The following is a 25,365-nucleotide window of genomic DNA, read 5'->3' on the forward strand; positions in this document are numbered from 1 at the left end:
ACTCAAAGATGGTGCCAAAGTTTTGCAAATACTCCCCTGAACGGTTTGGCGGTGGAAACAGAAGGCTTTTTATCATAGGCCAAGAAATCAACCCTCGACAACTTAACCTGTGAAAAAAAAAAATTCTAAGCCCCGGGGTCACAACTTCAGCAAAAATCTGAAATTCTACAATTCACTCAAAAATGGTGCCAAAGTTTTGCAAATACTCCCCTGAAAGGTTTGGCGGTGAAAACAGACGGCTTTTTATCATAGGACATGAAATCAGCCCTCGACAACTTAACCTGTGAAAAAAAAAAATTCTAAGCCCCGGGGTCACAACTTCAGCAAAAATCTGAAATTCTCCAATTCACTCAAAAATGGTGCTAAACTGTTGCACATTCTTCCTTGAAAGGTTTGGCGGTGGAAACAGACGGCTTTTTATCATAGGACATGAAATCAGCCCTCGACAACTTAACCTGTGGAAAAAAAAATTTCTAAGCCCCGGGGTCACAACTTCAGCAAAAATCTGAAATTCTCCAATTCACTCAAAAATGGTGCCAAAGTTTTGCAAATACTCCCCTGAAAGGTTTGGCGGTGGAAACAGACGGCTTTTTATCAGAGGCCAAGAAATCAACCCTCGACAACTTAACCTGCGAAAAAAAAAAATTTCTAAGCCCCGGGGTCACAACTTCAGCAAAAATCTGAAATTCTCCAATTCACTCAAAAATGGTGCCAAAGTTTTGCAAATACTCCCCTGAAAGGTTTGGCGGTGGAAACAAAAGCCTTTTTATCATAGGACATGAAATCAGCCCTCGACAACTTAACCTGTGAAAAAAAAAGATTCTAAGCCCCGGGGTCACAACTTCAGCAAAAATCTGAAATTCTCCAATTCACTCAAAAATGGTGCCAAAGTTTTGCAAATACTCCCCTGAAAGGTTTGGAGGTGGAAACAGAAGGCTTTTTATCATAGGACATGAAATCAGCCCTCGACAACTTAACCTGTGGAAAAAAAAATTTCTAAGCCCCGGGGCCACAACTTCAGCAAAAATCTGAAATTCTCCAATTCACTCAAAGATGGTGCCAAAGTTTTGCAAATACTCCCCTGAACGGTTTGGCGGTGGAAACAGAAGGCTTTTTATCATAGGCCAAGAAATCAACCCTCGACAACTTAACCTGTGAAAAAAAAAAATTCTAAGCCCCGGGGTCACAACTTCAGCAAAAATCTGAAATTCTACAATTCACTCAAAAATGGTGCCAAAGTTTTGCAAATACTCCCCTGAAAGGTTTGGCGGTGAAAACAGACGGCTTTTTATCATAGGACATGAAATCAGCCCTCGACAACTTAACCTGTGGAAAAAAAAAATTCTAAGCCCCGGGGTCACAACTTCAGCAAAAATCTGAAATTCTCCAATTCACTCAAAAATGGTGCTAAACTGTTGCAAATTCTCCCCTGAAAGGTTTGGCGGTGGAAAAAAAAGCCTTTTTATCATAGGACATGAAATCAGCCCTCAACAACTTAACCTGTGAAAAAAAAAAATTTCTAAGCCCCGGGGTCACAACTTCAGCAAAAATCTGAAATTCTCCAATTCACTCAAAAATGGTGCCAAAGTTTTGCAAATACTCCCCTGAAAGGTTTGGAGGTGGAAACAGAAGGCTTTTTATCATAGGACATGAAATCAGCCCTCAACATATTAACCTGTGAAAAAAAAAAATTCTAAGCCCCGGGGTCACAACTTCAGCAAAAATCTGAAATTCTCCAATTCACTCAAAGATGGTGCCAAAGTTTTGCAAATACTCCCCTGAAAGGTTTGGCGGTGCAAACAGAAGGCTTTTTATCATAGGACATGAAATCAGCCCTCGACAACTTAACCTGTGAAAAAAAAAAATTCTAAGCCCCGGGGTCACAATTTCAGCAAAAATCTGAAATTCTCCAATTCACTCAAAAATGGTGCTAAACTGTTGCACATTCTTCCTTGAAAGGTTTGGCGGTGGAAACAGACGGCTTTTTATCATAGGACATGAAATCAGCCCTCGACAACTTAACCTGTGGAAAAAAAAATTTCTAAGCCCCGGGGTCACAACTTCAGCAAAAATCTGAAATTCTCCAATTCACTCAAAGATGGTGCCAAAGTTTTGCAAATACTCCCCTGAAAGGTTTGGCGGTGGAAACAGAAGGCTTTTTATCATAGGCCAAGAAATCAACCCTCGACAACTTAACCTGTGGGAAAAAAAATTTCTTAGCCCCGGGGTCACAACTTCAGCAAAAATCTGAAATTCTCCAATTCACTCAAAGATGGTGCCAAAGTTTTGCAAATATTACCCTGAAAGGTTTTGCGGTGGAAACAGAAGGCTTTTTATCATAGGACATGAAATCAGCCCTCGACAACTTAACCTGTGGGAAAAAAAATTTCTAAGCCCCGGGGTCACAACTTCAGCAAAAATCTGAAATTCTCCAATTCACTCAAAGATGGTGCCAACGTGTTGCAAATACTCCCCTGAAAGGTTTGGCGCTGGAAACAGAAGGCTTTTTATCATAGGACATGAAATCAGCCCTCGACAACTTAACCTATGGAAAAAAAAAATTCTAAGCCCCGGGGTCACAATTTCAGCAAAAATCTGAAATTCTCCAATTCACTCAAAGATGGTGCTAAACTGTTGCACATTCTTCCTGGAAAGGTTTGGCGGTGGAAACAGACGGCTTTTTATCATAGGCCAAGAAATCAACCCTCGACAACTTAACCTGTGAAAAAAAAAATTTCTAAGCCCCGGGGTCACAACTTCAGCAAAAATCTGAAATTCTCCAATTCACTCAAAAATGGTGCCAAAGTTTTGCAAATACTCCCCTGAAAGGTTTGGCGGTGCAAACAGAAGGCTTTTTATCATTGGACATGAAATCAGCCCTCGACAACTTAACCTGTGAAAAAAAAAATTTCTAAGCCCCGGGGGCACAACTTCAGCAAAAATCTGAAATTCTCCAATTCACTCAAAGATGGTGCCAAAGTTTTGCAAATACTCCCCTGAAAGGTTTGGCGGTGCAAACAGAAGGCTTTTTATCAGAGGCCAAGAAATCAACCCTCGACAACTTAACCTGTGAAAAAAAAAATTTCTAAGCCCCGGGGTCACAACTTCAGCAAAAATCTGAAATTCTCCAATTCACTCAAAGATGGTGCCAAAGTTTTGCAAATACTCCCCTGAAAGGTTTGGCGGTGGAAACAGAAGGCTTTTTATCATAGGACATGAAATCAGCCCTCGACAACTTAACCTGTGAAAAAAAAATATTTTTAAGCCCCGGGGTCACAACTTCAGCAAAAATCTGAAATTCTCCAATTCACTCAAAAATGGTGCCAAAGTTTTGCAAATACTCCCCTGAAAGGTTTGGCGGTGGAAACAGACGGCTTTTTATCAGAGGCCAAGAAATCAACCCTCAACAACTTAACCTGCGAAAAAAAAAATTTCTAAGCCCCGGGGTCACAACTTCAGCAAAAATCTGAAATTCTCCAATTCACTCAAAAATGGTGCCAAAGTTTTGCAAATACTCCCCTGAAAGGTTTGGCGGTGGAAACAAAAGCCTTTTTATCATAGGACATGAAATCAGCCCTCGACAACTTAACCTGTGAAAAAAAAAAATTCTAAGCCCCGGGGTCACAACTTCAGCAAAAATCTGAAATTCTCCAATTCACTCAAAAATGGTGCCAAAGTTTTGCAAATACTCCCCTGAAAGGTTTGGCGGTGGAAACAAAAGCCTTTTTATTCTAGGACATGAAATCAGCCCTCGACAACTTAACCTGTGAAAAAAAAAGATTCTAAGCCCCGGGGTCACAACTTCAGCAAAAATCTGAAATTCTCCAATTCACTCAAAAATGGTGCCAAAGTTTTGCAAATACTCCCCTGAAAGGTTTGGAGGTGGAAACAGAAGGCTTTTTATCATAGGACATGAAATCAGCCCTCGACAACTTAACCTGTGGAAAAAAAAATTTCTAAGCCCCGGGGCCACAACTTCAGCAAAAATCTGAAATTCTCCAATTCACTCAAAGATGGTGCCAAAGTTTTGCAAATACTCCCCTGAACGGTTTGGCGGTGGAAACAGAAGGCTTTTTATCATAGGCCAAGAAATCAACCCTCGACAACTTAACCTGTGAAAAAAAAAATTCTAAGCCCCGGGGTCACAACTTCAGCAAAAATCTGAAATTCTACAATTCACTCAAAAATGGTGCCAAAGTTTTGCAAATACTCCCCTGAAAGGTTTGGCGGTGAAAACAGACGGCTTTTTATCATAGGACATGAAATCAGCCCTCGACAACTTAACCTGTGAAAAAAAAAAATTCTAAGCCCCGGGGTCACAACTTCAGCAAAAATCTGAAATTCTCCAATTCATTCAAAAATGGTGCTAAACTGCTGCAAATTCTCCCCTGAAAGGTTTGGCGGTGCAAACAGAAGGCTTTTTATCAGAGGCCAAGAAATCAACCCTCGACAACTTAACCTGCGAAAAAAAAAATTTCTAAGCCCCGGGGTCACAACTTCAGCAAAAATCTGAAATTCTCCAATTCACTCAAAAATGGTGCTAAACTGTTGCAAATTCTCCCCTGAAAGGTTTGGCGGTGGAAAAAAAAGCCTTTTTATCATAGGACATGAAATCAGCCCTCGACAACTTAACCTGTGAAAAAAAAAATTTCTAAGCCCCGGGGTCACAACTTCAGCAAAAATCTGAAATTCTCCAATTCACTCAAAGATGGTGCCAAAGTTTTGCAAATACTCCCCTGAAAGGTTTGGCGGTGCAAACAGAAGGCTTTTTATCATAGGACATGAAATCAGCCCTCGACAACTTAACCTGTGAAAAAAAAAATTCTAAGCCCCGGGGTCACAATTTCAGCAAAAATCTGAAATTCACCAATTCACTCAAAAATGGTGCTAAACTGTTGCACATTCTTCCTTGAAAGGTTTGGCGGTGGAAACAGACGGCTTTTTATCATAGGACATGAAATCAGCCCTCGACAACTTAACCTGTGGAAAAAAAAATTTCTAAGCCCCGGGGTCACAACTTCAGCAAAAATCTGAAATTCTCCAATTCACTCAAAGATGGTGCCAAAGTTTTGCAAATACTCCCCTGAAAGGTTTGGCGGTCGAAACAGAAGGCTTTTTATAATAGGCCAAGAAATCAACCCTCGACAACTTAACCTGTGGAAAAAAAAAATTCTAAGCCCCGGGGTCACAACTTCAGCAAAAATCTGAAATTCTCCAATTCACTCAAAAATGGTGCCAAAGTTTTGCAAATACTCCCCTGAAAGGTTTGGAGGTGGAAACAGAAGGCTTTTTATCATAGGACATGAAATCAGCCCTCGACAACTTAACCTGTGGGGAAAAAAATTTCTAAGCCCCGGGGCCACAACTTCAGCAAAAATCTGAAATTCTCCAATTCACTCAAAGATGGTGCCAAAGTTTTGCAAATACTCCCCTGAAAGGTTTGGCGGTGGAAACAGAAGGCTTTTTATCATAGGCCAAGAAATCAACCCTCGACAACTTAACCTGTGGAAAAAAAAATTTCTTAGCCCCGGGGTCACAACTTCAGCAAAAATCTGAAATTCTACAATTCACTCAAAAAATGGTGCCAAAGTTTTGCAAATACTCCCCTGAAAGGTTTGGCGGTGGAAACAGACGGCTTTTTATTCTAGGACATGAAATCAGCCCTCGACAACTTAACCTGTGAAAAAAAAAAATTCTAAGCCCCGGGGTCACAACTTCAGCAAAAATCTGAAATTCTCCAATTCATTCAAAAATGGTGCTAAACTGTTGCAAATTCTCCCCTGAAAGGTTTGGCGGTGGAAACAGAAGGCTTTTTATCATAGGACATGAAATCAGCCCTCGACAACTTAACCTGTGAAAAAAAAAATTTCTAAGCCCCGGGGTCACAAGTTCAGCAAAAATCTGAAATTCTCCAATTCACTCAAAAATGGTGCCAAAGTTTTGCAAATACTCCCCTGAAAGGTTTGGCGGTGGAAACAAAAGCCTTTTTATCATAGGACATGAAATCAGCCCTCGACAACTTAACCTGTGAAAAAAAAAGATTCTAAGCCCCGGGGTCACAACTTCAGCAAAAATTTGAAATTCTCCAATTCACTCAAAAATGGTGCCAAAGTTTTGCAAATACTCCCCTGAAAGGTTTGGAGGTGGAAACAGAAGGCTTTTTATCATAGGACATGAAATCAGCCCTCGACAACTTAACCTGTGGAAAAAAAAATTTCTAAGCCCCGGGGCCACAACTTCAGCAAAAATCTGAAATTCTCCAATTCACTCAAAGATGGTGCCAAAGTTTTGCAAATACTCCCCTGAACGGTTTGGCGGTGGAAACAGAAGGCTTTTTATCATAGGCCAAGAAATCAACCCTCGACAACTTAACCTGTGAAAAAAAAAAATTCTAAGCCCCGGGGTCACAACTTCAGCAAAAATCTGAAATTCTACAATTCACTCAAAAATGGTGCCAAAGTTTTGCAAATACTCCCCTGAAAGGTTTGGCGGTGAAAACAGACGGCTTTTTATCATAGGACATGAAATCAGCCCTCGACAACTTAACCTGTGGAAAAAAAAATTCTAAGCCCCGGGGTCACAACTTCAGCAAAAATCTGAAATTCTCCAATTCACTCAAAAATGGTGCTAAACTGTTGCACATTCTTCCTTGAAAGGTTTGGCGGTGGAAACAGACGGCTTTTTATCATATGACATGAAATCAGCCCTCGACAACTTAACCTGTGGAAAAAAAAATTCTAAGCCCCGGGGTCACAATTTCAGCAAAAATCTGAAATTCTCCAATTCACTCAAAAATGGTGCCAAAGTTTTGCAAATACTCCCCTGAAAGGTTTGGCGGTGCAAACAGAAGGCTTTTTATCATTGGACATGAAATCAGCCCTCGACAACTTAACCTGTGAAAAAAAAAATTTCTAAGCCCCGGGGGCACAACTTCAGCAAAAATCTGAAATTCTCCAATTCACTCAAAGATGGTGCCAAAGTTTTGCAAATACTCCCCTGAAAGGTTTGGCGGTGCAAACAGAAGGCTTTTTATCAGAGGCCAAGAAATCAACCCTCGACAACTTAACCTGTGAAAAAAAAAATTTCTAAGCCCCGGGGTCACAACTTCAGCAAAAATCTGAAATTCTCCAATTCACTCAAAGATGGTGCCAAAGTTTTGCAAATACTCCCCTGAAAGGTTTGGCGGTGGAAACAGAAGGCTTTTTATCATAGGACATGAAATCAGCCCTCGACAACTTAACCTGTGAAAAAAAAATATTTTTAAGCCCCGGGGTCACAACTTCAGCAAAAATCTGAAATTCTCCAATTCACTCAAAAATGGTGCCAAAGTTTTGCAAATACTCCCCTGAAAGGTTTGGCGGTGGAAACAGACGGCTTTTTATCAGAGGCCAAGAAATCAACCCTCAACAACTTAACCTGCGAAAAAAAAAATTTCTAAGCCCCGGGGTCACAACTTCAGCAAAAATCTGAAATTCTCCAATTCACTCAAAAATGGTGCCAAAGTTTTGCAAATACTCCCCTGAAAGGTTTGGCGGTGGAAACAAAAGCCTTTTTATCATAGGACATGAAATCAGCCCTCGACAACTTAACCTGTGAAAAAAAAAAATTCTAAGCCCCGGGGTCACAACTTCAGCAAAAATCTGAAATTCTCCAATTCACTCAAAAATGGTGCCAAAGTTTTGCAAATACTCCCCTGAAAGGTTTGGCGGTGGAAACAAAAGCCTTTTTATTCTAGGACATGAAATCAGCCCTCGACAACTTAACCTGTGAAAAAAAAAGATTCTAAGCCCCGGGGTCACAACTTCAGCAAAAATCTGAAATTCTCCAATTCACTCAAAAATGGTGCCAAAGTTTTGCAAATACTCCCCTGAAAGGTTTGGAGGTGGAAACAGAAGGCTTTTTATCATAGGACATGAAATCAGCCCTCGACAACTTAACCTGTGGAAAAAAAAATTTCTAAGCCCCGGGGCCACAACTTCAGCAAAAATCTGAAATTCTCCAATTCACTCAAAGATGGTGCCAAAGTTTTGCAAATACTCCCCTGAACGGTTTGGCGGTGGAAACAGAAGGCTTTTTATCATAGGCCAAGAAATCAACCCTCGACAACTTAACCTGTGAAAAAAAAAATTCTAAGCCCCGGGGTCACAACTTCAGCAAAAATCTGAAATTCTACAATTCACTCAAAAATGGTGCCAAAGTTTTGCAAATACTCCCCTGAAAGGTTTGGCGGTGAAAACAGACGGCTTTTTATCATAGGACATGAAATCAGCCCTCGACAACTTAACCTGTGAAAAAAAAAAATTCTAAGCCCCGGGGTCACAACTTCAGCAAAAATCTGAAATTCTCCAATTCATTCAAAAATGGTGCTAAACTGCTGCAAATTCTCCCCTGAAAGGTTTGGCGGTGCAAACAGAAGGCTTTTTATCAGAGGCCAAGAAATCAACCCTCGACAACTTAACCTGCGAAAAAAAAAATTTCTAAGCCCCGGGGTCACAACTTCAGCAAAAATCTGAAATTCTCCAATTCACTCAAAAATGGTGCTAAACTGTTGCAAATTCTCCCCTGAAAGGTTTGGCGGTGGAAAAAAAAGCCTTTTTATCATAGGACATGAAATCAGCCCTCGACAACTTAACCTGTGAAAAAAAAAATTTCTAAGCCCCGGGGTCACAACTTCAGCAAAAATCTGAAATTCTCCAATTCACTCAAAGATGGTGCCAAAGTTTTGCAAATACTCCCCTGAAAGGTTTGGCGGTGCAAACAGAAGGCTTTTTATCATAGGACATGAAATCAGCCCTCGACAACTTAACCTGTGAAAAAAAAAATTCTAAGCCCCGGGGTCACAATTTCAGCAAAAATCTGAAATTCACCAATTCACTCAAAAATGGTGCTAAACTGTTGCACATTCTTCCTTGAAAGGTTTGGCGGTGGAAACAGACGGCTTTTTATCATAGGACATGAAATCAGCCCTCGACAACTTAACCTGTGGAAAAAAAAATTTCTAAGCCCCGGGGTCACAACTTCAGCAAAAATCTGAAATTCTCCAATTCACTCAAAGATGGTGCCAAAGTTTTGCAAATACTCCCCTGAAAGGTTTGGCGGTCGAAACAGAAGGCTTTTTATAATAGGCCAAGAAATCAACCCTCGACAACTTAACCTGTGGAAAAAAAAAATTCTAAGCCCCGGGGTCACAACTTCAGCAAAAATCTGAAATTCTCCAATTCACTCAAAAATGGTGCCAAAGTTTTGCAAATACTCCCCTGAAAGGTTTGGAGGTGGAAACAGAAGGCTTTTTATCATAGGACATGAAATCAGCCCTCGACAACTTAACCTGTGGGGAAAAAAATTTCTAAGCCCCGGGGCCACAACTTCAGCAAAAATCTGAAATTCTCCAATTCACTCAAAGATGGTGCCAAAGTTTTGCAAATACTCCCCTGAAAGGTTTGGCGGTGGAAACAGAAGGCTTTTTATCATAGGCCAAGAAATCAACCCTCGACAACTTAACCTGTGGAAAAAAAAATTTCTTAGCCCCGGGGTCACAACTTCAGCAAAAATCTGAAATTCTACAATTCACTCAAAAAATGGTGCCAAAGTTTTGCAAATACTCCCCTGAAAGGTTTGGCGGTGGAAACAGACGGCTTTTTATTCTAGGACATGAAATCAGCCCTCGACAACTTAACCTGTGAAAAAAAAAAATTCTAAGCCCCGGGGTCACAACTTCAGCAAAAATCTGAAATTCTCCAATTCATTCAAAAATGGTGCTAAACTGTTGCAAATTCTCCCCTGAAAGGTTTGGCGGTGGAAACAGAAGGCTTTTTATCATAGGACATGAAATCAGCCCTCGACAACTTAACCTGTGAAAAAAAAAATTTCTAAGCCCCGGGGTCACAAGTTCAGCAAAAATCTGAAATTCTCCAATTCACTCAAAAATGGTGCCAAAGTTTTGCAAATACTCCCCTGAAAGGTTTGGCGGTGGAAACAAAAGCCTTTTTATCATAGGACATGAAATCAGCCCTCGACAACTTAACCTGTGAAAAAAAAAGATTCTAAGCCCCGGGGTCACAACTTCAGCAAAAATTTGAAATTCTCCAATTCACTCAAAAATGGTGCCAAAGTTTTGCAAATACTCCCCTGAAAGGTTTGGAGGTGGAAACAGAAGGCTTTTTATCATAGGACATGAAATCAGCCCTCGACAACTTAACCTGTGGAAAAAAAAATTTCTAAGCCCCGGGGCCACAACTTCAGCAAAAATCTGAAATTCTCCAATTCACTCAAAGATGGTGCCAAAGTTTTGCAAATACTCCCCTGAACGGTTTGGCGGTGGAAACAGAAGGCTTTTTATCATAGGCCAAGAAATCAACCCTCGACAACTTAACCTGTGAAAAAAAAAAATTCTAAGCCCCGGGGTCACAACTTCAGCAAAAATCTGAAATTCTACAATTCACTCAAAAATGGTGCCAAAGTTTTGCAAATACTCCCCTGAAAGGTTTGGCGGTGAAAACAGACGGCTTTTTATCATAGGACATGAAATCAGCCCTCGACAACTTAACCTGTGGAAAAAAAAATTCTAAGCCCCGGGGTCACAACTTCAGCAAAAATCTGAAATTCTCCAATTCACTCAAAAATGGTGCTAAACTGTTGCACATTCTTCCTTGAAAGGTTTGGCGGTGGAAACAGACGGCTTTTTATCATATGACATGAAATCAGCCCTCGACAACTTAACCTGTGGAAAAAAAAATTCTAAGCCCCGGGGTCACAATTTCAGCAAAAATCTGAAATTCTCCAATTCACTCAAAAATGGTGCTAAACTGTTGCACATTCTTCCTTGAAAGGTTTGGCGGTGGAAACAGACGGCTTTTTATCATAGGACATGAAATCAGCCCTCGACAACTTAACCTGTGGAAAAAAAAATTTCTAAGCCCAGGGGTCACAACTTCAGCAAAAATCTGAAATTCTCCAATTCACTCAAAGATGGTGCCAAAGTTTTGCAAATACTCCCCTGAAAGGTTTGGCGGTCGAAACAGAAGGCTTTTTATAATAGGCCAAGAAATCAACCCTCGACAACTTAACCTGTGGAAAAAAAAAATTCTAAGCCCCGGGGTCACAACTTCAGCAAAAATCTGAAATTCTCCAATTCACTCAAAAATGGTGCCAAAGTTTTGCAAATACTCCCCTGAAAGGTTTGGAGGTGGAAACAGAAGGCTTTTTATCATAGGACATGAAATCAGCCCTCGACAACTTAACCTGTGGGGAAAAAAATTTCTAAGCCCCGGGGCCACAACTTCAGCAAAAATCTGAAATTCTACAATTCACTCAAAAAATGGTGCCAAAGTTTTGCAAATACTCCCCTGAAAGGTTTGGCGGTGGAAACAGACGGCTTTTTATCATAGGACATGAAATCAGCCCTCGACAACTTAACCTGTGAAAAAAAAAAATTCTAAGCCCCGGGGTCACAACTTCAGCAAAAATCTGAAATTCTCCAATTCATTCAAAAATGGTGCTAAACTGTTGCAAATTCTCCCCTGAAAGGTTTGGCGGTGGAAACAGAAGGCTTTTTATCATAGGACATGAAATCAGCCCTCGACAACTTAACCTGTGAAAAAAAAAATTTCTAAGCCCCGGGGTCACAACTTCAGCAAAAATCTGAAATTCTCCAATTCACTCAAAAATGGTGCCAAAGTTTTGCAAATACTCCCCTGAAAGGTTTGGCGGTGGAAAAAAAAGCCTTTTTATCATAGGACATGAAATCAGCCCTCGACAACTTAACCTGTGAAAAAAAAAGATTCTAAGCCCCGGGGTCACAACTTCAGCAAAAATCTGAAATTCTCCAATTCACTCAAAAATGGTGCCAAAGTTTTGCAAATACTCCCCTGAAAGGTTTGGAGGTGGAAACAGAAGGCTTTTTATCATAGGACATGAAATCAGCCCTCGACAACTTAACCTGTGGAAAAAAAAATTTCTAAGCCCCGGGGCCACAACTTCAGCAAAAATCTGAAATTCTCCAATTCACTCAAAGATGGTGCCAAAGTTTTGCAAATACTCCCCTGAACGGTTTGGCGGTGGAAACAGAAGGCTTTTTATCATAGGCCAAGAAATCAACCCTCGACAACTTAACCTGTGAAAAAAAAAAATTCTAAGCCCCGGGGTCACAACTTCAGCAAAAATCTGAAATTCTACAATTCACTCAAAAATGGTGCCAAAGTTTTGCAAATACTCCCCTGAAAGGTTTGGCGGTGAAAACAGACGGCTTTTTATCATAGGACATGAAATCAGCCCTCGACAACTTAACCTGTGAAAAAAAAAAATTCTAAGCCCCGGGGTCACAACTTCAGCAAAAATCTGAAATTCTCCAATTCATTCAAAAATGGTGCTAAACTGTTGCAAATTCTCCCCTGAAAGGTTTGGCGGTGCAAACAGAAGGCTTTTTATCAGAGGCCAAGAAATCAACCCTCGACAACTTAACCTGCGAAAAAAAAAAATTTCTAAGCCCCGGGGTCACAACTTCAGCAAAAATCTGAAATTCTCCAATTCACTCAAAAATGGTGCTAAACTGTTGCAAATTCTCCCCTGAAAGGTTTGGCGGTGGAAAAAAAAGCCTTTTTATCATAGGACATGAAATCAGCCCTCGACAACTTAACCTGTGAAAAAAAAATTTCTAAGCCCCGGGGTCACAACTTCAGCAAAAATCTGAAATTCTCCAATTCACTCAAAAATGGTGCTAAACTGTTGCACATTCTTCCTTGAAAGGTTTGGTGGTGGAAACAGACGGCTTTTTATCATAGGACATGAAATCAGCCCTCGACAACTTAACCTGTGAAAAAAAAAATTCTAAGCCCCGGGGTCACAATTTCAGCAAAAATCTGAAATTCTCCAATTCACTCAAAAATGGTGCTAAACTGTTGCACATTCTTCCTTGAAAGGTTTGGCGGTGGAAACAGACGGCTTTTTATCATAGGACATGAAATCAGCCCTCGACAACTTAACCTGTGGAAAAAAAAATTTCTAAGCCCCGGGGTCACAACTTCAGCAAAAATCTGAAATTCTCCAATTCACTCAAAGATGGTGCCAAAGTTTTGCAAATACTCCCCTTAAAGGTTTGGCGGTGGAAACAGAAGGCTTTTTATAATAGGCCAAGAAATCAACCCTCGACAACTTAACCTGTGAAAAAAAAAAATTCTAAGCCCCGGGGTCACAACTTCAGCAAAAATCTGAAATTCTCCAATTCACTCAAAAATAGTGCCAAAGTTTTGCAAATACTCCCCTGAAAGGTTTGGAGGTGGAAACAGAAGGCTTTTTATCATAGGACATGAAATCAGCCCTCGACAACTTAACCTGTGGGAAAAAAAATTTCTAAGCCCCGGGGCCACAACTTCAGCAAAAATCTGAAATTCTCCAATTCACTCAAAGATGGTGCCAAAGTTTTGCAAATACTCCCCTGAAAGGTTTGGCGGTGGAAACAGAAGGCTTTTTATCATAGGCCAAGAAATCAACCCTCGACAACTTAACCTGTGGAAAAAAAAATTTCTTAGCCCCGGGGTCACAACTTCAGCAAAAATCTGAAATTCTACAATTCACTCAAAAAATGGTGCCAAAGTTTTGCAAATACTCCCCTGAAAGGTTTGGCGGTGGAAACAGACGGCTTTTTATCATAGGACATGAAATCAGCCCTCGACAACTTAACCTGTGAAAAAAAAAAATTCTAAGCCCCGGGGTCACAACTTCAGCAAAAATCTGAAATTCTCCAATTCATTCAAAAATGGTGCTAAACTGTTGCAAATTCTCCCCTGAAAGGTTTGGCGGTGGAAACAGAAGGCTTTTTATCATAGGACATGAAATCAGCCCTCGACAACTTAACCTGTGAAAAAAAAAATTTCTAAGCCCCGGGGTCACAACTTCAGCAAAAATCTGAAATTCTCCAATTCACTCAAAGATGGTGCCAAAGTTTTGCAAATATTACCCTGAAAGGTTTTGCGGTGGAAACAGAAGGCTTTTTATCATAGGACATGAAATCAGCCCTCGACAACTTAACCTGTGGGAAAAAAAATTTCTAAGCCCCGGGGTCACAACTTCAGCAAAAATCTGAAATTCTCCAATTCACTCAAAGATGGTGCCAACGTGTTGCAAATACTCCCCTGAAAGGTTTGGCGGTGGAAACAGAAGGCTTTTTATCATAGGACATGAAATAAGCCCTCGACAACTTAACCTATGGAAAAAAAAAATTCTAAGCCCCGGGGTCACTCTTTCAGCAAAAATCTGAAATTCTCCAATTCACTCAAAGATGGTGCTAAACTGTTGCACATTCTTCCTGGAAAGGTTTGGCGGTGGAAACAGACGGCTTTTTATCATAGGCCAAGAAATCAACCCTCGACAACTTAACCTGTGAAAAAAAAAATTTCTAAGCCCCGGGGTCACAACTTCAGCAAAAATCTGAAATTCTCCAATTCACTCAAAAATGGTGCCAAAGTTTTGCAAATACTCCCCTGAAAGGTTTGGCGGTGCAAACAGAAGGCTTTTTATCATAGGCCAAGAAATCAACCCTCGACAACTTAACCTGCGAAAAAAAAAATTTCTAAGCCCCGGGGTCACAACTTCAGCAAAAATCTGAAATTCTCCAATTCACTCAAAAATGGTGCCAAAGTTTTGCAAATACTCCCCTGAAAGGTTTGGCGGTGGAAACAAAAGCCTTTTTATTCTAGGACATGAAATCAGCCCTCGACAACTTAACCTGTGAAAAAAAAAAATTCTAAGCCCCGGGGTCACAACTTCAGCAAAAATCTGAAATTCTCCAATTCATTCAAAAATGGTGCTAAACTGTTGCAAATTCTCCCCTGAAAGGTTTGGCGGTGGAAACAGAAGGCTTTTTATCATAGGACATGAAATCAGCCCTCGACAACTTAACCTGTGAAAAAAAAAATTTCTAAGCCCCGGGGTCACAACTTCAGCAAAAATCTGAAATTCTCCAATTCACTCAAAGATGGTGCCAAAGTTTTGCAAATATTACCCTGAAAGGTTTTGCGGTGGAAACAGAAGGCTTTTTATCATAGGACATGAAATCAGCCCTCGACAACTTAACCTGTGGGAAAAAAAATTTCTAAGCCCCGGGGTCACAACTTCAGCAAAAATCTGAAATTCTCCAATTCACTCAAAGATGGTGCCAACGTGTTGCAAATACTCCCCTGAAAGGTTTGGCGGTGGAAACAGAAGGCTTTTTATCATAGGACATGAAATCAGCCCTCGACAACTTAACCTATGGGAAAAAAAAATTCTAAGCCCCGGGGTCACAATTTCAGCAAAAATCTGAAATTCTCCAATTCACTCAAAGATGGTGCTAAACTGTTGCACATTCTTCCTGGAAAAGTTTGGCGGTGGAAACAGACGGCTTTTTATCATAGGCCAAGAAATCAACCCTCGACAACTTAACCTGTGAAAAAAAATATTTCTAAGCCCCGGGGTCACAACTTCAGCAAAAATCTGAAATTCTCCAATTCACTCAAAAATGGTGCCAAAGTTTTGCAAATACTCCCCTGAAAGGTTTGGCGGTGCAAACAGAAGGCTTTTTATCATAGGCCAAGAAATCAACCCTCGACAACTTAACCTGTGAAAAAAAAAAATTTCTAAGCCCCGGGGTCACAACTTCAGCAAAAATCTGAAATTCTCCAATTCACTCAAAAATGGTGCCAAAGTTTTGCAAATACTCCCCTGAAAGGTTTGGCGGTGGAAACAGAAGGCTTTTTATCATAGGACATGAAATCAGCCCTCGACAACTTAACCTGTGAAAAAAAAATTTCTAAGCCCCGGGGTCACAACTTCAGCAAAAATCTGAAATTCTCCAATTCACTCAAAAATGGTGCCAAAGTTTTGCAAATACTCCCCTGAAAGGTTTGGCGGTGGAAACAAAAGCCTTTTTATTCTAGGACATGAAATCAGCCCTCGACAACTTAACCTGTGAAAAAAAAAAATTCTAAGCCCCGGGGTCACAACTTCAGCAAAAATCTGAAATTCTCCAATTCACTCAAAGATGGTGCCAAAGTTTTGCAAATACTCCCCTGAAAGGTTTGGCGGTGCAAACAGAAGGCTTTTTATCATAGGACATGAAATCAGCCCTCGACAACTTAACCTGTGAAAAAAAAAATTCTAAGCCCCGGGGTCACAATTTCAGCAAAAATCTGAAATTCTCCAATTCACTCAAAAATGGTGCTAAACTGTTGCACATTCTTCCTTGAAAGGTTTGGCGGTGGAAACAGACGGCTTTTTATCATAGGACATGAAATCAGCCCTCGACAACTTAACCTGTGGGAAAAAAAATTTCTAAGCCCCGGGGTCACAACTTCAGCAAAAATCTGAAATTCTCCAATTCACTCAAAGATGGTGCCAAAGTTTTGCAAATACTCCCCTGAAAGGTTTGGCGGTGCAAACAGAAGGCTTTTTATAATAGGCCAAGAAATCAACCATCGACAACTTAACCTCAAAAATGGTGCCAAAGTTTTGCAAATACTCCCCTGAAAGGTTTGGAGGTGGAAACAGAAGGCTTTTTATCATAGGACATGAAATCAGCCCTCGACAACTTAACCTGTGGGAAAAAAAATTTCTAAGCCCCAGGGTCACAACTTCAGCAAAAATCTGAAATTCTCCAATTCACTCAAAGATGGTGCCAACGTGTTGCAAATACTCCCCTGAAAGGTTTGGCGGTGGAAACAGAAGGCTTTTTATCATAGGACATGAAATCAGCCCTCGACAACTTAACCTATGGAAAAAAAAAATTCTAAGCCCCGGGGTCACAATTTCAGCAAAAATCTGAAATTCTCCAATTCACTCAAAGATGGTGCTAAACTGTTGCACATTCTTCCTGGAAAGGTTTGGCGGTGGAAACAGACGGCTTTTTATCATAGGCCAAGAAATCAACCCTCGACAACTTAACCTGTGAAAAAAAAATTTCTAAGCCCCGGGGTCACAACTTCAGCAAAAATCTGAAATTCTCCAATTCACTCAAAGATGGTGCCAAAGTTTTGCAAATACTCCCCTGAAAGGTTTGGCGGTGCAAACAGAAGGCTTTTTATCATAGGCCAAGAAATCAACCCTCGACAACTTAACCTGTGAAAAAAAAAAATTTCTAAGCCCCGGGGTCACAACTTCAGCAAAAATCTGAAATTCTCCAATTCACTCAAAAATGGTGCCAAAGTTTTGCAAATACTCCCCTGAAAGGTTTGGCGGTGGAAACAGAAGGCTTTTTATCATAGGACATGAAATCAGCCCTCGACAACTTAACCTGTGAAAAAAAAATTTCTAAGCCCCGGGGTCACAACTTCAGCAAAAATCTGAAATTCTCCAATTCACTCAAAGATGGTGCCAAAGTTTTCCAAATACTCCCCTGAAAGGTTTGGCGGTGCAAACAGAAGGCTTTTTATCAGAGGCCAAGAAATCAACCCTCAACAACTTAACCTGCGAAAAAAAAAATTTCTAAGCCCCGGGGTCACAACTTCAGCAAAAATCTGAAATTCTCCAATTCACTCAAAAATGGTGCCAAAGTTTTGCAAATACTCCCCTGAAAGGTTTGGCGGTGGAAACAAAAGCCTTTTTATTCTAGGACATGAAATCAGCCCTCGACAACTTAACCTGTGAAAAAAAAAAATTCTAAGCCCCGGGGTCACAACTTCAGCAAAAATCTGAAATTCTCCAATTCATTCAAAAATGGTGCCAAAGTTTTGCAAATACTCCCCTGAAAGGTTTGGAGGTGGAAACAGAAGGCTTTTTATCATAGGACATGAAATCAGCCCTCAACATATTAACCTCTGGAAAAAAAAATTTCTAAGCCCCGGGGTCACAACTTCAGCAAAAATCTGAAATTCTCCAATTCACTCAAAGATGGTGCCAAAGTTTTGCAAATACTCCCCTGAAAGGTTTGGCGGTGCAAACAGAAGGCTTTTTATCATAGGACATGAAATCAGCCCTCGACAACTTAACCTGTGAAAAAAAAAATTCTAAGCCCCGGGGTCACAATTTCAGCAAAAATCTGAAATTCTCCAATTCACTCAAAAATGGTGCTAAACTGTTGCACATTCTTCCTTGAAAGGTTTGGCGGTGGAAACAGACGGCTTTTTATCATAGGACATGAAATCAGCCCTCGACAACTTAACCTGTGGGAAAAAAAATTTCTAAGCCCCGGGGTCACAACTTCAGCAAAAATCTGAAATTCTCCAATTCACTCAAAGATGGTGCCAAAGTTTTGCAAATACTCCCCTGAAAGGTTTGGCGGTGCAAACAGAAGGCTTTTTATAATAGGCCAAGAAATCAACCATCGACAACTTAACCTCAAAAATGGTGCCAAAGTTTTGCAAATACTCCCCTGAAAGGTTTGGAGGTGGAAACAGAAGGCTTTTTATCATAGGACATGAAATCAGCCCTCGACAACTTAACCTGTGGGGAAAAAAATTTCTAAGCCCCAGGGTCACAACTTCAGCAAAAATCTGAAATTCTCTAATTCACTCAAAGATGGTGCCAACGTGTTGCAAATACTCCCCTGAAAGGTTTGGCGGTGGAAACAGAAGGCTTTTTATCATAGGACATGAAATCAGCCCTCGACAACTTAACCTATGGAAAAAAAAAATTCTAAGCCCCGGGGTCACAATTTCAGCAAAAATCTGAAATTCTCCAATTCACTCAAAGATGGTGCTAAACTGTTGCACATTCTTCCTGGAAAGGTTTGGCGGTGGAAACAGACGGCTTTTTATCATAGGCCAAGAAATCAACCCTCGACAACTTAACCTGTGAAAAAAAAATTTCTAAGCCCCGGGGTCACAACTTCAGCAAAAATCTGAAATTCTCCAATTCACTCAAAGATGGTGCCAAAGTTTTGCAAATACTCCCCTGAAAGGTTTGGCGGTGGAAACAGAAGGCATTTTATCATAGGACATGAAATCAGCCCTCGACAATTTAACCTGTGAAAAAAAAAATTTCTAAGCCCCGGGGTCACAACTTCAGCAAAAATCTGAAATTCTCCAATTCACTCAAAGATGGTGCCAAAGTTTTGCAAATACTCCCCTGAAAGGTTTGGCGGTGGAAACAGAAGGCTTTTTATCATAGGCCAAGAAATCAGCCCTCGACAACTTAACCTGTGAAAAAAAAAAATTCTAAGCCCCGGGGTCACAACTTCAGCAAAAATCTGAAATTCTCCAATTCATTCAAAAATGGTGCTAAACTGTTGCAAATTCTCCCTTGAAAGGTTTGGCGGTGGAAACAGAAGGCTTTTTATCATAGGACATGAAATCAGCCCTCGACAACTTAACCTGTGGAAAAAAAAATTTCTAAGCCCCGGGGTCACAACTTCAGCAAAAATCTGAAATTCTCCAATTCACTCAAAAATGGTGCCAAAGTTTTGCAAATACTCCCCTGAAAGGTTTGGCGGTGCAAACAGAAGGCTTTTTATCATAGGCCAAGAAATCAACCCTCGACAACTTAACCTGTGAAAAAAAAAAAATTCTAAGCCCCGGGGTCACAACTTCAGCAAAAATCTGAAATTCTCCAATTCACTCAAAAATGGTGCCAAAGTTTTGCAAATACTCCCCTGAAAGGTTTGGCGGTGGAAACAGAAGGCTTTTTATCATAGGACATGAAATCAGCCCTCGACAACTTAACCTGTGAAAAAAAAAATTTCTAAGCCCCGGGGTCACAACTTCAGCAAAAATCTGAAATTCTCCAATTCACTCAAAAATGGTGCCAAAGTTTTGCAAATACTCCTCTGAAAGGTTTGGCGGTGGAAACAGAAGGCTTTTTATCATTGGACATGAAATCAGCCCTCGACAACTTAACCTGTGAAAAAAAAATTTCTAAGCCCCGGGGTCACAACTTCAGCAAAAATCTGAAATTCTCCAATTCACTCAAAGATGGTGCCAAAGTTTTGCAAATACTCCCCTGAAAGGTTTGGCGGTGCAAACAGAAGGCTTTTTATCATAGGACATGAAATCAGCCCTCGACAACTTAACCTGTGAAAAAAAAAATTCTAAGCCCCGGGGTCACAATTTCAGCAAAAATCTGAAATTCTCCAATTCACTCAAAAATGGTGCTAAACTGTTGCACATTCTTCCTTGAAAGGTTTGGCGGTGGAAACAGACGGCTTTTTATCATAGGACATGAAATCAGCCCTCGACAACTTAACCTGTGGAAAAAAAAATTTCTAAGCCCCGGGGTCACAACTTCAGCAAAAATCTGAAATTCTCCAATTCACTCAAAGATGGTGCCAAAGTTTTGCAAATACTCCCCTGAAAGGTTTGGCGGTGCAAACAGAAGGCTTTTTATAATAGGCCAAGAAATCAACCATCGACAACTTAACCTCAAAAATGGTGCCAAAGTTTTGCAAATACTCCCCTGAAAGGTTTGGAGGTGGAAACAGAAGGCTTTTTATCATAGGACATGAAATCAGCCCTCGACAACTTAACCTGTGGGAAAAAAAATTTCTAAGCCCCAGGGTCACAACTTCAGCAAAAATCTGAAATTCTCTAATTCACTCAAAGATGGTGCCAACGTGTTGCAAATACTCCCCTGAAAGGTTTGGCGGTGGAAACAGAAGGCTTTTTATCATAGGACATGAAATCAGCCCTCGACAACTTAACCTATGGAAAAAAAAAATTCTAAGCCCCGGGGTCACAATTTCAGCAAAAATCTGAAATTCTCCAATTCACTCAAAGATGGTGCTAAACTGTTGCACATTCTTCCTGGAAAGGTTTGGCGGTGGAAACAGACGGCTTTTTATCATAGGCCAAGAAATCAACCCTCGACAACTTAACCTGTGAAAAAAAAATTTCTAAGCCCCGGGGTCACAACTTCAGCAAAAATCTGAAATTCTCCAATTCACTCAAAGATGGTGCCAAAGTTTTGCAAATACTCCCCTGAAAGGTTTGGCGGTGGAAACAGAAGGCATTTTATCATAGGACATGAAATCAGCCCTCGACAATTTAACCTGTGAAAAAAAAAATTTCTAAGCCCCGGGGTCACAACTTCAGCAAAAATCTGAAATTCTCCAATTCACTCAAAGATGGTGCCAAAGTTTTGCAAATACTCCCCTGAAAGGTTTGGCGGTGGAAACAGAAGGCTTTTTATCATAGGCCAAGAAATCAGCCCTCGACAACTTAACCTGTGAAAAAAAAAAATTCTAAGCCCCGGGGTCACAACTTCAGCAAAAATCTGAAATTCTCCAATTCATTCAAAAATGGTGCTAAACTGTTGCAAATTCTCCCTTGAAAGGTTTGGCGGTGGAAACAGAAGGCTTTTTATCATAGGACATGAAATCAGCCCTCGACAACTTAACCTGTGGAAAAAAAAATTTCTAAGCCCCGGGGTCACAACTTCAGCAAAAATCTGAAATTCTCCAATTCACTCAAAAATGGTGCCAAAGTTTTGCAAATACTCCCCTGAAAGGTTTGGCGGTGCAAACAGAAGGCTTTTTATCATAGGCCAAGAAATCAACCCTCGACAACTTAACCTGTGAAAAAAAAAAAATTCTAAGCCCCGGGGTCACAACTTCAGCAAAAATCTGAAATTCTCCAATTCACTCAAAAATGGTGCCAAAGTTTTGCAAATACTCCCCTGAAAGGTTTGGCGGTGGAAACAGAAGGCTTTTTATCATAGGACATGAAATCAGCCCTCGACAACTTAACCTGTGAAAAAAAAAATTTCTAAGCCCCGGGGTCACAACTTCAGCAAAAATCTGAAATTCTCCAATTCACTCAAAAATGGTGCCAAAGTTTTGCAAATACTCCTCTGAAAGGTTTGGCGGTGGAAACAGAAGGCTTTTTATCATAGGACATGAAATCAGCCCTCGACAACTTAACCTGTGAAAAAAAAAATTCTAAGCCCCGGGGTCACAATTTCAGCAAAAATCTGAAATTCTCCAATTCACTCAAAAATGGTGCTAAACTGTTGCACATTCTTCCTTGAAAGGTTTGGCGGTGGAAACAGACGGCTTTTTATCATAGGACATGAAATCAGCCCTCGACAACTTAACCTGTGGAAAAAAAAATTTCTAAGCCCCGGGGTCACAACTTCAGCAAAAATCTGAAATTCTCCAATTCACTCAAAGATGGTGCCAAAGTTTTGCAAATACTCCCCTGAAAGGTTTGGCGGTGCAAACAGAAGGCTTTTTATAATAGGCCAAGAAATCAACCCTCGACAACTTAACCTGTGAAAAAAAAAAATTTCTAAGCCCCGGGGTCACAACTTCAGCAAAAATCTGAAATTCTCCAATTCACTCAAAAATGGTGCCAAAGTTTTGCAAATACTCCCCTGAAAGGTTTGGCGGTGGAAACAGAAGGCTTTTTATCATAGGACATGAAATCAGCCCTCGACAACTTAACCTGTGAAAAAAAAAATTTCTAAGCCCCGGGGTCACAACTTCAGCAAAAATCTGAAATTCTCCAATTCACTCAAAGATGGTGCCAAAGTTTTGCAAATACTCCCCTGAAAGGTTTGGCGGTGGAAACAAAAGCCTTTTTATTCTAGGACATGAAATCAGCCCTCGACAACTTAACCTGTGAAAAAAAAAAATTCTAAGCCCCGGGGTCACAACTTAAGCAAAAATCTGAAATTCTCCAATTCATTCAAAAATGGTGCTAAACTGTTGCAAATTCTCCCCTGAAAGGTTTGGCGGTGGAAACAGAAGGCTTTTTATCATAGGACATGAAATCAGCCCTCGACAACTTAACCTGTGAAAAAAAAAAATTCTAAGCCCCGGGGTCACAACTTCAGCAAAAATCTGAAATTCTCCAATTCACTCAAAGATGGTGCCAAAGTTTTGCAAATATTACCCTGAAAGGTTTTGCGGTGGAAACAGAAGGCTTTTTATCATAGGACATGAAATCAGCCCTCGACAACTTAACCTGTGGGAAAAAAAATTTCTAAGCCCCGGGGTCACAACTTCAGCAAAAATCTGAAATTCTCCAATTCACTAAAAGATGGTGCCAACGTGTTGCAAATACTCCCCTGAAAGGTTTGGCGGTGGAAACAGAAGGCTTTTTATCATAGGACATGAAATCAGCCCTCGACAACTTAACCTGTGAAAAAAAAAATTTCTAAGCCCCGGGGTCACAACTTCAGCAAAAATCTGAAATTCTCCAATTCACTCAAAAATGGTGCCAAAGTTTTGCAAATACTCCCCTGAAAGGTTTGGCGGTGCAAACAGAAGGCTTTTTATCATTGGACATGAAATCAGCCCTCGACAACTTAACCTGTGAAAAAAAAATTTCTAAGCCCCGGGGTCACAACTTCAGCAAAAATCTGAAATTCTCCAATTCACTCAAAGATGGTGCCAAAGTTTTGCAAATACTCCCCTGAAAGGTTTGGCGGTGCAAACAGAAGGCTTTTTATCAGAGGCCAAGAAATCAACCCTCGACAACTTAACCTGCGAAAAAAAAAATTTCTAAGCCCCGGGGTCACAACTTCAGCAAAAATCTGAAATTCTCCAATTCACTCAAAAATGGTGCCAAAGTTTTGCAAATACTCCCCTGAAAGGTTTGGCGGTGGAAACAAAAGCCTTTTTATTCTATGACATGAAATCAGCCCTCGACAACTTAACCTGTGAAAAAAAAAAATTCTAAGCCCCGGGGTCACAACTTCAGCAAAAATCTGAAATTCTCCAATTCATTCAAAAATGGTGCCAAAGTTTTGCAAATACTCCCCTGAAAGGTTTGGAGGTGGAAACAGAAGGCTTTTTATCATAGGACATGAAATCAGCCCTCAACATATTAACCTCTGAAAAAAAAATTTCTAAGCCCCGGGGTCACAACTTCAGCAAAAATCTGAAATTCTCCAATTCACTCAAAGATGGTGCCAAAGTTTTGCAAATACTCCCCTGAAAGGTTTGGCGGTGCAAACAGAAGGCTTTTTATCATAGGACATGAAATCAGCCCTCGACAACTTAACCTGTGAAAAAAAAAATTCTAAGCCCCGGGGTCACAATTTCAGCAAAAATCTGAAATTCTCCAATTCACTCAAAAATGGTGCTAAACTGTTGCACATTCTTCCTTGAAAGGTTTGGCGGTGGAAACAGAAGGCTTTTTATCATAGGACATGAAATCAGCCCTCGACAACTTAACCTGTGGGAAAAAAAATTTCTAAGCCCCGGGGTCACAACTTCAGCAAAAATCTGAAATTCTCCAATTCACTCAAAGATGGTGCCAAAGTTTTGCAAATACTCCCCTAAAGGTTTGGCGGTGCAAACAGAAGGCTTTTTATCATAGGACATGAAATCAGCCCTCGACAACTTAACCTGTGGAAAAAAAATTTCTAAGCCCCGGGGCCACAACTTCAGCAAAAATCTGAAATTCTCCAATTCACTCAAAGATGGTGCCAAAGTTTTGCAAATACTCCCCTGAAAGGTTTGGCGGTGGAAACAGAAGGCTTTTTATCATAGGCCAAGAAATCAACCCTCGACAACTTAACCTGTGAAAAAAAAAATTTCTAAGCCCCGGGGTCACAACTTCAGCAAAAATCTGAAATTCTCCAATTCACTCAAAGATGGTGCCAAAGTTTTGCAAATACTCCCCTGAAAGGTTTGGCGGTGGAAACAGAAGGCTTTTTATCATAGGCCAAGAAATCAGCCCTCGACAACTTAACCTGTGAAAAAAAAAAATTCTAAGCCCCGGGGTCACAACTTCAGCAAAAATCTGAAATTCTCCAATTCATTCAAAAATGGTGCTAAACTGTTGCAAATTCTCCCTTGAAAGGTTTGGCGGTGGAAACAGAAGGCTTTTTATCATAGGACATGAAATCAGCCCTCGACAACTTAACCTGTGGAAAAAAAAATTTCTAAGCCACAATTTCAGCAAAAATTTCTAAGGTCACAATTTCAGCAAAAATCTGAAATTCTCCAATTCACTCAAAGATGGTGCCAAAGTTTTGCAAATACTCCCCTGAAAGGTTTGGCGGTGGAAACAGAAGGCATTTTATCATAGGACATGAAATCAGCCCTCGACAACTTAACCTATGAAAAAAAAAAATTCTAAGCCCCGGGGTCACAATTTCAGCAAAAATCTGAAATTCTCCAATTCACTCAAAAATGGTGCTAAACTGTTGCACATTCTTCCTGGAAAGGTTTGGCGGTGGAAACAGACGGCTTTTTATCATAGGACATGAAATCAGCCCTCAACAACTTAACCTGTGAAAAAAAAATTTCTAAGCCCCGGGGTCACAACTTCAGCAAAAATCTGAAATTCTGCAATTCACTCAAAGATGGTGCCAACGTGTTGCAAATACTCCCCTGAAAGGTTTGGCGGTGGAAACAGAAGGCTTTTTATCATAGGACATGAAATCAGCCCTCGACAACTTAACCTGTGAAAAAAAAAATTTTCTAAGCCCCGGGGTCACAACTTCAGCAAAAAT

The sequence above is a fragment of the Podarcis liolepis genome, assembly GCF_965112155.1.
Source record: "Podarcis liolepis genome assembly, chromosome: 5".
NCBI lineage: Eukaryota > Metazoa > Chordata > Lepidosauria > Squamata > Lacertidae > Podarcis > Podarcis liolepis.